The sequence below is a fragment of the Lactuca serriola genome, chromosome 4 (assembly GCF_051521515.1).
Source record: "Lactuca serriola cultivar US96UC23 chromosome 4, Lser_US96UC23_V15, whole genome shotgun sequence".
NCBI lineage: Eukaryota > Viridiplantae > Streptophyta > Magnoliopsida > Asterales > Asteraceae > Lactuca > Lactuca serriola.
In genome coordinates this window covers 232,959,027-232,974,192 of record NC_136411.1, presented here as the reverse complement: position 1 = coordinate 232,974,192, position 15,166 = coordinate 232,959,027, and the positions used below count along the sequence as shown (strand labels likewise).

At 33.5% G+C, this 15,166-nt stretch overlaps 1 pseudogene across 1 annotated transcript; it reads left to right on the top strand.

Moving 5' to 3' along the window:
- The first annotated feature begins 2,181 nt into the window (after nt 1-2,181).
- LOC145096825 (cytochrome P450 CYP82D47-like) lies at nt 2,182-4,107 on the top strand (annotated as a pseudogene). The gene is made up of 2 exons (XR_013704089.1): nt 2,182-3,206; nt 3,293-4,107. The product of XR_013704089.1 is annotated as a cytochrome P450 CYP82D47-like (transcript).
- Nucleotides 4,108-15,166: the final 11,059 nt, after the last annotated feature.

The following is a 15,166-nucleotide window of genomic DNA, read 5'->3' as shown; positions in this document are numbered from 1 at the left end:
ATACGGATGCATAAATTAATAGTAAATGAGGAAGTACTCGATTTCGATTTTAATAAAATTACAAACCAATTGCTTTGATAATGGCCTTAGAATCCTCTCAAATATTCTAGATACAATATCCTCCTTTACCAATTACGTTGCAAATGAGAACGTAAATCGTAAAAAATCATGAAATCGAGGTCAATTGTTGTGAGTGGATTTCGTATGTGCAAGTTCGAAACACATTGTGAAGGCGCATAACACTAGGGAAAAGAGGATTTAGGGCAATGGATTAAGAAGCATAACTAGAAATTCATCATGTTACTGGAAGAAAATTATAGGATAGAAGGGAGGAGGTCACAATGGTCAGGGGTTTCGAAAGTAAGCTATGATGGTAGTACATTAGTGGGCGATGGTCGGAGGTCAAAAAGTGTATATGTATCATGAAGGGTTCAATTAGTTTCAAAATACGGAACAAAATCATGTTTCAAAATAGGTAACCGGGTTAGGTTTTAAAAATCTGATATATTAGGTTAATTTGGTTAGGTCAAAAATTAATCATTCAACTCCCATTGGTAATATGTTGACAAATTACATAAGATAAATTTTGTTGGTATTCTATCGGAGAACTATTGCTGACAAACGGTATTATGCCGCCATACCTTCTGATAGTTGTCGCTAAAGTCATTAAAATCTTTATAATCAGATTTTCTTTATTGATCAGAAATCTGTCGCTTTTTGGTAGATTTGTTTCGTCGCTAAAATTTTGTCGCTATAGCGATACCCCCAAAATATGAGAATAGGAGGAAACGTAAATGAAGGAAATCGTCTCTGGAGCATTCGAGATCTGAGAGGATTAGGGCTTTTTTTGGGAGAGTACACTGACAAAGGAAACGTTAAGCCTTGTCGACATCAATCCCACCTCTATTGGTTTAGATTGGCGATCGAATCAGGCACATCAAGCCCATTTTTGTTGGCCTATAACAGCTATGCACTCCACATGGCACCCAAAATGAAAGAATTAAAAAATAAGGACCAAAAATTGTCAACATAGAATAAATGATGTGGTAAAAATGTGAATATATATATATATATATATATATATATATATATATATATATATATATATATATATATATATATATATATATATACTCCAATTGTTTTATTAAACAAACTAACCCTATTTTTTTAAATTATAACATAAATTCAAACATAAAATCATATAAATTATTTTGACTTTTTTAGATATAAAATAAAAGAATCTAGTTGATAATAAATAATTTTTTATTAAAAAAACTAAGCCCACTTTTTCAAATTATAATAGAAATTTAAATATCTAAATTATTTCAACTATTTTAAATATAAAATTAAAGAATCAAGTTCATAATAAATATATTTCTATTTTCAATTTAATATATTGTAAAAACTCAAGGTTAAAATCCTTGAAATAATGTGTTATCTCGTTCACACAAACAATATATTCAACTTAAGCATTGTCGACATCAATCACATCTCTATTAATTTAGATTGACGATGGAATCAGACACATAAAGCACATTTTTCTTGGACTATAACAGCTACGCACTCCACATGGCACTCAAAATGAAAGAATAAAAAAAATATAGACAAAAAATGTGAACATAGAATAAATGGTGAGGTAAAAATATGAACAACTATAGTGTATTGTTCGTCACCTTTGCCCTGCTTTAATCTATATATATATATATATATATATATATATATATATATATATATATATATATATATATATATTACTCTAATTGTTTTATTAAAGAAACTAAGCCCACTTTTTTAAATTATAAAAGAAATTCAAACATAAAAACATATAAATTATTTTGACTTTTTTAGATATAGAATAAAAGAATCATAGTTCATAAAAAATACATTTTAATTAAAAAAAACTAAGCCCACTTTTTCAAATTATAATAGAAATTCAAATATAAAATCATATAAATTATTTCAACTTTTTTAAATATAGAATAAAAGAATCTAGCTCATAATAAATACATTTTTATTTTCAATTTAATATATTATAAACACTGAAGGTTAAAATCCTTGAAATAATGTGTTATCTAGATCACACAAACAATATCTTCAACTTTTTTGTATATTTGCAATTGGATTATAGAATATAATTTCCTCAACTTTTTATGTTTTCCAAATTTTATATATATAACACACTCAATCACATAGTTACACACATGTACAGAGTGCACTTATTTAGTTCTCGATCCACAAATTATACATGGATTTCCATCTCTCGTTTTCAACCATTGTAGCAACCAGCTTTTCTCTTATTGTAGTAGTTTTCCTTCTACATAGTCTCAACAGGAAGAAGGCAAATAGAGGGAAGAACCGAAAACCACCACAAGCAGAAGGTGCATGGCCTATAATCGGACACCTGCACCTTTTAGGTGGTTCTCAGCTACCTCACTACGTTTTAGGTGATATGGCAGACAAATATGGCCCTATCTTCACAATCAAGCTTGGTTATCACCAAGCTTTGGTGGTGAGTAATGGGTCGATAGCTAAAGAGTGCTTTACTACAAACGATAAGGCCTTTGCAACTCGACCTAAAGCTGAGGCAACAAAACTCATGGGCTATAATTATGCAATGTTCCGCTTTGCTACATATGGAGACTATTGGCGACAAGCACGCAAGATGGTCACGCTAGAGGTTCTTTCCCAACGACAAGTTGAAAGGCTTGCACATATTCGAGCTTCAGAGGTTAGAGTATCCATCAAAGATATATATGATCGTTGGGTTTTAAATAAAATGAGCGAAAATTCAGAGATGATGAAGGTGGAGATGAGTCAATTGTTTGGTAATTTGGTTGTAAACATTATGATTAGGATTATTACCGGGAAGAGGTTTTCACCACGTGATGAGGAAGGGGTTCGATTTCAGATTGTAGTAAAGAAATTCTTTGAGCTAATGGGAGCATTTGTTGTTTCAGATTTTATCCCTTATCTCAAGTTTTTGGATGTGGGTGGACATTAAAGCAATGAAGAAGATGGCGATAGAATTGGACAACATATTTAGTGCATGGTTAAAAGAACATAAAATAATAAAGAAGTCTGCCGAGCAACATGAAAGCAACCATCAAGTCTTTATAGATGTGCTAATTTCCATTCTTCAAAGTGCTTCTGAAGACGAATTCCCGGGTTTTGACCATGATACAATTATTAAATCCGCATGTCAAGTAAACTCAAACTCAATTATCTCACTGTTTCTTGATTCATTTTCATTTTTTTCAGCATTTTTCTTATAGTTGTATCCATTTCGCAGCAACTCCTGGTAGCAGGTTTGGACACTACATCTGGGACGTTAACCTGGGCTTTATCATTGTTGCTAAACCACCCAAAAACATTAGAAATTGCGCAAAATGAAATTGATGAGCATGTTGGAAGAGACAGACTAGTGGAGGAGTCAGACTTGAAGAACTTAGTGTATCTTGACGCAATCATCAAAGAAACATTGCGTTTGTACCCAGCTGCTCCTCTCTCTGGTGCTCATAAGTCCATTGAGGACTGCATTGTGGGTGGCTACAACATCCCAAAAGGCACTCGTCTGGTGGTAAATCTATATAAGATGCACCGTGATCCAAATATTTGGTCAGATCCCCTCGAATTTAGGCCGGAGAGATTCTTGACAAGTCATAAGGATATTGATTTCAGGGGAAAACATTATGCGTTTCTTCCTTTTGGTAGTGGTAGAAGAATGTGCCCTGGTATTCCCTTCGCCATTCAGGCTGTTGGTTTAACGCTAGCCAGTTTCATTCAACAATTTGTGCTAAAAAATCCATCAAATGAACCTATTGATATGAGTGAAACTTTCGGACTGACTATCAGTAAAGCTACTGCACTTGAGGTACTTTTGGCCCCACGTTTAACCTCGAATATGTATTAGGTGGGTTCATGCAAATCGCCTACAAACCACAGAGGCTAAACGTTTCTGATAGCAGAAAGAAAGTATTAGAATGATCTTGACAGCAACTGTTGAACATGATTGATTTTCATTCCCGTTTGAAAGTGGGTATGTTATTGAACAAATTAATATCTACTTAATGTTGTTGCATAATGAATTATTATAGTTGAATTTAATTCATAAATGTTCACTATCAAATGCTTAATTCAATTTTTTCGTCATATTTTTTCTAAAAATAATAGTGTAATCCAATGAAACTTCGGTATATATCTTTGTTGGTGAACGGACAGCAAAAACAATCAAACATATGAAAAATAAAATAAATGGTAAATTACACAAATGGTCCCTATAGTTTTTTGGGAGAACCTGTGTGTTTGGCTCCTAACATACAGTTATTTAGTTATTTGTTGGACCGTCTTATGGGTTATTTTGTTTCATTTTTAGTCATTGATTTAATTAAAATGATCATATTAATGTATTATCCTTATCTATTTCCTTATTTATTATTTTTTCATGATTTATGAATTTTTAGAATGAGAAGCTTTTCATTCAGGAAGCATACTAAAAAAGTGATTCATCTACTCCGTCGATCTAAAACGTGAATCAGAGAGACAAACATGCATATTGGATTTTGGATTCTCTCTATACTCCGGCAGAGAGAGAGAGAGAGAGAGAGAGAGAGAGAGAGAGAGAGAGAGAGAGAGAGAGAGAGAGAGAGAGAGAGAGAGAGAGAGAGAGAGAGAGAGAGAGAGAGAGAGAGAGAGAGAGAGAGAGAGAGAGAGAGAGAGAGAGAGAGAGAGAGAGAGAGAGAGAGAGAGAGAGAGAGAGATTTTCGTTGGAAACAGCGAAGGAAACTAAGTAATATATGGGTTGATTGTTGGCTCATGGTTTTACAAAACTCGAAGGTTCAGAAGAGGGTAGATCAAGGGCGACGTTTGAGATTTTAGAAATCAATGGTTTCAGGAGAAGTTTATGCTCGTCGGGGGTTCTAGATCTCGAATTGTTGGGTGTCGTGGTCATCGGTGTGAAATAGTGGTAGATGTCAGATGTGGTCGGAGAGAAAGAGAGAGAGAGAGAGAGTTAAACATGAAGGGGGAGCCTAATTTCTTTTCTTTCTGTTAACTTTTTAAATGATAAGAAATTATATATAAATTAAATGTTAAAATACATAAGGTTAATATAGTCAATGCAAGTATGTTAGAGATGAAATTCGCAACAACTAAATCATAAGGACAATCTGATTTAAAAAAAAAAAAATAGTTAGCGGACCAAACGGGCACGCTATCCAAAACCGTAAGAACCATTCATGTAATTTACCATAATATAAATAAATCTACAATCCATCTTACTTTATGGTCAAAATTGGTTGAATCTATGGATATTTTTTGTAAAACTAGTTAAAAGTCTAAATTTTATTTGTATGAAATTGCTTTATATAATTATTTGTAAATTTTTAGAACATTCAAGTAGCTTTTGGAATTAAAATTTTGTTATAATAAAACTATTAAACTTGTGTTGTTGGGTTTTTCTTTTTTTGTTTGATAATTATAGATTTTGTTAAAAGTTAAATATGAAAAAGTATTAAAACTCCCTCTGACAGAAACCATGTACTTCTTTTAAGGAAAGTGACATATATGTGTAAGATAGTTCTCATTTTGTATATACGTAGACCTTCATGTTTTTTTTGGTTAAATAAGCTTGTATACTTTATATTATTATACACATTAAGTCCTTCGGACTGCATTCTACATGTTTTGCTTACATAGAAGCATATTTGTCATATACAACAATTACATGGAATCTTACGTGGCCGTGTGACAACCCGAAATTTCCATTCTGTACAAACTATATCACTTCAATAGAAATTATAGCAGTCACAGTTAATTTTCAGACTTTTTCGCGTAAGTTTGAGTAATTCAGGGTTTACACTTCAGGATATATCAGGAGAGTGGGTGCACTAGGATTTTGTGCAACACTGTTATTCCAACACTCAATTATATTAGAGATTATTTCAGGAATAAAAATATTTTCTGCCAAAAATATCTCAGGACTATAAATAGAATTCTGAACCAAATACATTCATTATTCACATTTCCAACTAGAGAAAAACCATTTTCTCTCTCACGGATCTTCGGGTTTTTATCCCAAATCGTGCGTACCTCTTTCTAGTAGTGTTAGAAAGCCTTATATGTGTTTATAACATGATTTAGAAGGCTAAATCACTAGATCTAGGAGTTTACTCCCCAAGGTGTTCTTGGGCGGTAAACTCCCGAAACAAAGCCGAGACCGACCCTTGTGTTATGCAACTGCCTTAGACTCATATGTATGTGTGTTAGGGACAAGAAAACAACCAAGAATCACCCAAGTTTGGGAGTTCACGGCCGAAGAGTTCTTAGGCCGTAAACTCCAATTTCAAACTCAAATGGTGCTTTTAAGGCACCTAAAGCTTTAGACTTTTATCTAGACTTGTTCCCATTTAATCTAAGACCTTAAGCACATCAAAATCACTTATCAAAGTGAGTTTACGGCCAAGAAATTGTTCTTGGGCCGTAAACATGAAAGAAGGGCACCAAAGTGTGCCTAATGTCTTCATATGCTTGGAATAAAAGCCTAGAACCTATACCACATGTGCAAGAGACTTGAAAGCATCAAAATCACCTCTTGAAGTGAGTTTACGGCCTTGGTAATGCTCCTAGGCCGTAAACACCAAACAAGGGCACCAAAGTGTGCCTAGGGTCCTAATTAGCTTTAAACAAATGCCTAGAAATTATCCCACTTATGCATGAAGCTTGAAAACAACAAAAACAACACCCAAAGGGAGTTTACAACCGTAAACTCCAAGGGAAATGGCCTTGGGGCCATAAACTCTTAAATGGAGTGTTTCTAGACCTTAAATCATTCCAAGGACTTAACCACCAAGATTGGAATAATTATAGGAATCATTTGGGACTTCAAAACACACAATACCCCATGGTTGGGAGTTTACGGCCGTAAACTCAAGAGTTTACAACCGTAAACTCCATGTGTGATGGTATATGGGGAGTAAACTCATATATGGGGTCCTTTGGAACACTAAACACAAGTGCCTTGTCCCACAATAGCTTAGATGCATTCCTTAGGGCTTAAAACACTTATATAAAGTGTTTATTATGTCTAGGATGTCTTAACATTATCAATTAGTAATTTGAAACTAATTGAGTGCATATATGTGTGATTATATGTTTATTAGGATCGTAGTGTGTGTACAAGTCCTCGCTTGACACCTAGCAATCCTATACCGTTCAGTTCATCCCAATCACCAACTACAGGTGAGTTCATACCCCTAATCAATGTTTTAAATGATTTTAAATGCTTTAAAGGGGGGAATACAAGTAGAAACAAACATGTTATTAAATCATTGATATGTATTTTATAACTATGTTTGTCATTTAACAGATTTCACATACTACAAAATGAGATGCATGAAATGGTTTTAAATCTTAAAAACACATTGTTATCAAATGTTTTACCTTTGAGATGTATATTAAAATGACATCAAGTCATTGTTAATTATTGTTCAAAACCCATAAGATGTCTTACAAAACCATTTTACATTCTTGAACTAAATTATGCATGTACACTTATATTCTTATATATGTATTGATGTTATAGTTTCCAACTTTCATTTAGTTTCTCACACCATTGAGTAGTAAGAGTGTATAAACCTACTTGAACAACCAATTACCTTCCAGTAAATTATCATAGGGATTATTTGGAGATATCAAACATAATTCCTATTACAAGGAATCACACAAGAGTCAGTTCATTCATGAGTCTATACCAGTACATTACCTGATGCATGAGTACATTTACATTTGATTACATGATACATGAGTACGTTTACATATACTTACATGATACATGAACACGCTTACATGAACACATTACATGAGTACCTTTACGTAGATACACTTAACTGTGTACATTAACATGAATACTTGTATCTCGAATTGCGAGGATGATTTATTAGTACCTTCTGTGTAAATCTTCCTGCATATCCCTAGTACCTCGGGATATCTAGACAGGACCCTATCCCTAGTACCTCGGGATACCTAGATGGGTCCCTATCCCTAGTACCTCAGGATATATGGACGGGACTAACCATTATGGAACCCATCTGTTAGCAACAGTGGGTGATGAACATCTACGGATGCCTACGGTTATTACTTATACTAGGAGTACCTTTACAGTGACTAGCCCTTCCTACGCCCTGCTGCTGCTACAGAGAACAATTGGACAATCTTCGGATATTCATTAGGTTATATAGGTTGTGTTAGCCCTAGTACCTCGGGATAACAGTTACATATGTTGTGTTAGTCCTAGTACCCAGTGGCAACACTTACAGTAGTACATTTTCCTGTTTACTTTATTTTGTGATACCTTCACATAAACGATGAGTTAGACTAAGTACTTTAGTACTAAACAATTAAAGGAAAAACTATAAGTTTACTTACAAAACATTCGGGTCTTGGTAGAAGACTACATTGTCATAATAAAACATTCGGGTCTTGGTAGAAGACTACATTTCATACTTATAGAAAATAAGGGATTTTCTAGGTATTTCATACTTACATCAACATTTTCATTTGAAGGTTTACATGGCCTTCATAACAAATTTTCATAAGCAAGACAACGACACTTAATTACTTATGAATTCACTAGCTTTAAAGCTGATACTCGCTTTCAAAATAACTTGTATTCTCAGGTCAACAGTAGACACGTACGATGGCCAGGTTTTGAGAAGACAGAGCAGACAAGTCTCGTCTTTTATTTTGATTGTATATTTTTGGTGTCTTATTACAATGAAAGAACACACATGTATTAAACTTTACTTATAATGCAATGGATGATGTTGTTGCTTGTTTATTATATTACACTGTTGTGATATTGTACATGACGTCCTCCACCCCTGAACGTTTCCGCCATTCGTGGTTTTGGGGTGTGACATAATGAACGTTCATAAAAGAACATTTAAACAAAATATTAAATTACTCAAATTTTTCCTACAAGAAGAAGGAGGTTATTTGATTTCTCCCTTGAAGAAGAAGGATGTTATTTGATTTCTCCCTTGAAGAAGAAGAAGGATGTCGACTGGCTAAAGGATTTTGACTAGTTCAAGCAACTATAGAGTAGATAATTGAATACACTATGATTTGTTTATCCCCTACCCAAATTCGTACCCCCAATACCAAATTTAACTCCGGGAAGAAATTTATAGTATGTCGTAACTCATTGGTAATTATCGATTTTGATTTTATTTTTCATAATGCATGATTTTGGTATTCAATTTCTCCTTCTTACCTTGTTGTTTGTTTTTGTTTACTAAAGAATCTAGAAAAAAGTGTATAGTTTGAAAATGGTTTGCAGAAGAACTGGTGAATATGAAGCTCAATGTAGAAGATATGTTTCTAGAGGTTGTAGAGGACATGGAATCTGTTAGAAAAGAAGTGAATGAATTGAAGCTTATGTTTCTTGCAATGGGTTTTGTATTGGCTCTTGTGTCCGTTGGTAAGATTATGTATCGAGGTTTATAAAGTACATTGTTGTTTAGGGTTCATTGTGAACCTTATGTATTGATGATTATGTATGGATGTTGATGTAATGGTTTTTGATGTAATGGATGTTTATGTAATGATTGTTGTTCTAATGGATGTTTATGAAAGAACATTTCTATTATATGCATCAAATTGGTAGAAAACTTTAATATAAGTAAAAAACAGTAGGGGTCGAAATTGATTCTTTTGAATAAAACTAATATATATGGAAGGGGTTGATTCCATTGTATAAAACCAAGACAATTTGTAGGAAATATTCTTTTGTAGACAAATAGATGTAAAGACAAACAAAAGTAACAGACAAAAGGCATCAAACCTTTAACTAATTATAAAAGTTGAGCCCACTACATCAAAATATTAAACTCGTAAGGGTAATATAATAATAAAGTTCAACAAATTCTCCCCTGCATAAAAATATTAAACCAAGATGGATAATATAGTACTCCCTCCGTCCCAAAATTATTGTGCACGTTTGACTTTTTAAGTCTCTTTTGTTCAACTTTGACCTTAAATAATTTACTTTTTGTTATATAATTTTTTATGCAAGATATATAAATAGATTGTTTTTTAAATATATTTTCATAAAAAATTATATAACACAACTAAATTATTTATGGTTAAAGTTGACATTCAAAGATTTCAAAAGTCAAATGTGGACAATAATTATGGGACAGAGGGAGTAATTAACTTCAAAACATTAGCCCACTACATCAAAAGATAAACCCACTTGAATTATACCATTACATCAATATTAACAACCAAGCACTAATCAATCTAAAGCTACATGTTTGTTGTGAATATATCCATTTCCATCCTTGTGAGGAACCTTCTTCTTTAGTCCAATTTTTGTGACTCTTTTTGAATATTTCCTCACCCAACCAATATCATTCACAAGAACCTTCTTCTTCATAACAACCTTCCTCTTCAGATGAGCTTGATTGATAAGTGTTTGACTCACAAAACTAATACGAGCTTGGTGCTAGAATTGATTGACTTGGAGCTGGAGTATAACAACTTGGTCTGGTTTGGGATTTTGGAGAATCCCTCTTTGATTTATATCCACTTGCACTTTCTCAATCTGCTCTAATTGGCTTACTTGACCACATGCCTTTGTTGTGCCTAATTTGGTGACAAATGGTAAATGTCTATGGAATTCATGCCCTTGACATAATATGCCTTTTCTACTTGTTTAGCTTATTTTATGTTTCATCTCTTTATCCTTTAGATACATTTCCTACCAGGTAATCTTCTCCTTTTTTTAGGCAAAATAGTTGAAAACATTCAACGTGTAGCAACAATGAACTATCATTAAGTCGGTGGTTGGTGTACTCATAGCTACTAAGATAAGAGGCTTTATTATATGATTTTAATACAAAAGCCTTTTCATATATGTTCAGTGAGGAAATGGCACATATGGGATGTACACATGGAATGCGGCCAAATAAGCAACACACATGTCATTGTCTTCGAAAACTTCAAATTCTTGCTACACATAGTAAACGAAGATAATTAGTATAACATTGTAAACCATTATATAAGTATGACTACTAAAAGTGTTACTAACATTTGCCAACCCTTTTAATCATCCCCTTGTTGATCAATTGCCTCGGTTTCAGACTGCATACTCATAACATAAACAACAACCTTTGAGGCAGGAAACAGATGGGGTGTTTGGGGATTGTTTGGATCATTTGTCTAGGGGAAATAAAGGTAAATCCTTTATTGTCAAGGAATAGGGAAGGATAAGAAACAATCTTAGGTTAGATATTTGTGTGCTTAGAATCATATTTATTTTTTCTTTACGAGAGACAAAATTGAAGTGTTTGGATTTATTTGTTGTTAGATTGGTATCGGGTAATCCATATTAAGATTTTTTTGTGGTAACATAAAATTTTTACTGAGGGGCATCATTTGTATTTGGGATCACATTATTTTCAAAAAGTGTAAAGTGTTTATTGGTAACTATTTTATTATCATGGAAGTGGTGGGTTTTTATATAAAAATAATCTAATTATAGAGACAAACTTAACGTAATTAGCAACACAATCATCTTATATTTGAATAAACAAAAACCATTTTAACCTACCAAGGACCATTTTGCAATTAACATGATTAACACATAACCAAAGGAAACAGATGTTTACAACCTTTGATGACTTTGGTTTCTTTTGGCAATTAGGAAGTTGATGAAGATGACATTAAAACGCCAAGACGAAGCTCTCTATAATGTATCACCTAAAGTAGAACTAGAGCCACTTCATGATGCAAATGTTCACCTCTATATAAGTTACTTTTACGCTATCAACACATATCTAAATAAGTCTTAATAGAAAGCAACATATGTATGTATTTTTATTTCAAGCACCATTTGCAAGACAAAAGATGTGATGGAGAGAGCATGTAGCCTATGGTTATAGTAGATCATAATAAGAGAAATATCAAGAAAAAATAATCAACCTTTCATCCTCTAACTGTTTTCTTTTATACATTGAAGCATGCATAAAGCCTAGACAATAAAGTATAGTATAATCCCTTTTCTTACAAGCATGAAGGAATGTAATAAAACAGTAAACACTCCATGTCATCTCTCCATAGCAAGCTATGGTTTTGACGAGAAGCATGCACATGCTAGCTTAAGCTTTAAGCAACCACATATCTTGTTACATGGAAACAAACCAAGTCATTACTGAAAGTGGCCAAAAGGTTTGTATACAACATCAATACTGATACCATATGATATTAAGATAGTTTTGTTCTCTTTTATTATTATTTCTTAGGAAGAATAGTTCTAAATATGTTGGTAAATACTATTTACATATAATAATGTGTTTCCAATTAAATACAAGTGTTGACCCTATAGGATCATATGTTATTAGAAATAATCAATTAGTAGTAACTTGCTATAAGGTGTGACCATATATTGATATAGATAATGTTCAATGTCTAGCAACATCTCGCTGCCCCCAATAACGCATGACGAAGAATACTATTCATCAACATCCAATTCTCTAAAGCTCAAAGCTTTAATTGATGTATATGGTAAGTTTAGCAATCATCCCTTCATTACAACCATCGTATTGAACATGAGACATTGATCAATCTTTTCCGTATTTAACTTTGGGTAATGCTTGTTAGATATCTAAATCTCAACAGATAAGAGGAACATATCACATTATGACTAGATATGCCTCTTGCATTGTTCACACCATACCTAAAAATGGATTTTATAATTTCCCATTTAAGGATAAAAATTTAATCATATCTAAGCACAACACTCCCTATACTTAAGTCCCAGTATGTCTCTCAGGTGTTAACAATACAAGGGTAGTACCTTTTTGTCAAGTATCACTAGTAACAACGATCTAAGAGCTGACCTTGATGCAAGTCTATTTAATATCAGTTCATTGATAAGTACCTATGAATCTTGATTACAACCACTTGTCTAGTTTCATTTGGTCAGATTCAACCAATACAATTCATATTAGTCTTACTTCGTAATTTCTTCCAAAACTATAGTCTACTTTGAACATTTAGAATAATGAGATTATTCATAGATTAAACATGTTAATTGTCACACCCCGAAAACCGAAGGCGGAAACATTTCCGGGGTTGACTCCACGTTGAGTATCAAATCCAATGTACATAGTAAGTAAAGTGAAACAAACATTACATTACATATTAAAAGTTTTACAATTTGTTTCAAAAGACACAGTTTATACAGTTGTGATACATAACATAGATATAAACAAAATGAACGAGCCTTGCACGCACACGATCCTTAACCAAGAAATTCTTCGGGTACCTGTACTATCGTTGACCTGAGAACACAAGCAATTTGAAAATCAGCATAACGCTGGTGAGTTCATAAGCAGTTTTGTTTTGTGAAAATGTTTATGTTTCCTTTCTGTTTCTGAAAATATAACACACACCAAGAAAATCCCATATTTTATTAAAAGTTGATTGTTGTTTCATAAGAGTAATGTATGGTTTAGTTATCCGGCACATTGTTTTATGTCTTTAATGTATCAGTGTATTTCCAGGAAAGTCCCATACTTTCCTGAAGTGTAGTTATTGTAAAAGATGTAATGTTATTCAATTGGTTACTCTTGTCTGATTATGTGTAGGTTACCCAGGAATGCCCCATGCTTTCCTGTATGTTTGTTTTCAATGTAAAAGATGTATTCTGTTAGACCTGGTTGTGTACAAGATTTCCCAGGAAGGTCCCATACCTTCCTGAAGGTTGGTTATCATATGTAAAAGATGTAAAAGATGTGAAAGATGTAAAAGATGTAAACTGAATCCTGATTATCTGTAAAATGTAGTATTTTTTTTATTATTACTATTAGTAAATTTCTGTTATCCTAGTTGCGAGTTCCATAACCATACTAAAGACTGAACCTGTGGCAATAAGTAGTCCACAACCTTGTGGCAATAAGTGGTCCACAATCCTTATGACTTTCGTCACCCTTGAACCATTTTGGTTCGGCTGTAGCTAGCAGCCAGGTGTGGGGTAGTCAGCCCCGTATAGATCTATACACTCAAGTCACGCTCTCTAAATCCCAGAAATTCTGGTTACGGGTGTAGTCCTCCACTCGCGTATCTCTGTGGAGTGTTCGCCGAGGACGTGTCTCCAATCATACGGAATAACAAATTTACTAGTAATAATAGGATAATCCTCCATTCGCGTATCTCTGTGGAATGTTACCGAGGACAAGACAGTGTACGAATTATATTGTTCATGTGTTATAATGTCATGCTTTTAACTGAAAAAAATGTGGAAACCATTTGTGAAATATATATAAAACATAACCGTTTATAAAATCCGTTTCACAAATAAATGTTTAAGTGAACTGTATGATCTACTGGTTATCAGTTACGTATATCAGTATTAAAAGCATATGAATTGTGAAACACACACACACAAAAAAAAAAAAATAAGTTTTGAGTACAAGAAAACCCTTGTACTTTGCTTGTGTTCCCCCCCTAAAAACAGTGAAAAACAGTGAAAAAGGTAGGGGTATGAACTCACCGGACTCGGAAACATGTCGGTTTTGGATACTAGACGTTGGTTCGAGGTTTGATTACTCGCGATGTCCCTATGTAAAATAAAATAATGTCCATATATATACAATTAGAGATACATTCACTAATCATATGGAACATTACACTCCAATGAGGTTAAACACCTCAAAACGAGCGTTTGGAGTGACCCGGGTGACATCTTCGGACTTGTAATGGCACTAGGGACTTGGGACTTGAGTTTACTCTCCATAAGTAAACATTTAAATAAGTTTACAACCATGAAACACACCCACACATGAGTTTACGGCCGTAAACTCATGTTGGTGTGGTTTTGATGATCTAAGGGCTTAAATGGACATGGGGATTGCTAGAATGGATTATCTAAAATGCATTGGAACACTTGGAATGAATTTAAATCATCAAAATGATTATTTTATGGGAGTTTACGGCCTAATATAGGCTCCTGGCCGTAAACTCCTTAATCTTCATGAAAATGGTGTTAAATGTTGTTAAAACAAATCATATGTGATTAATAGGATTATTCCAAGATCTAGCATGAGTTTTATGGGACATTTGAGGGGTGTTATGGAGTTTACGGCCCATGATACCCTCCTCATGG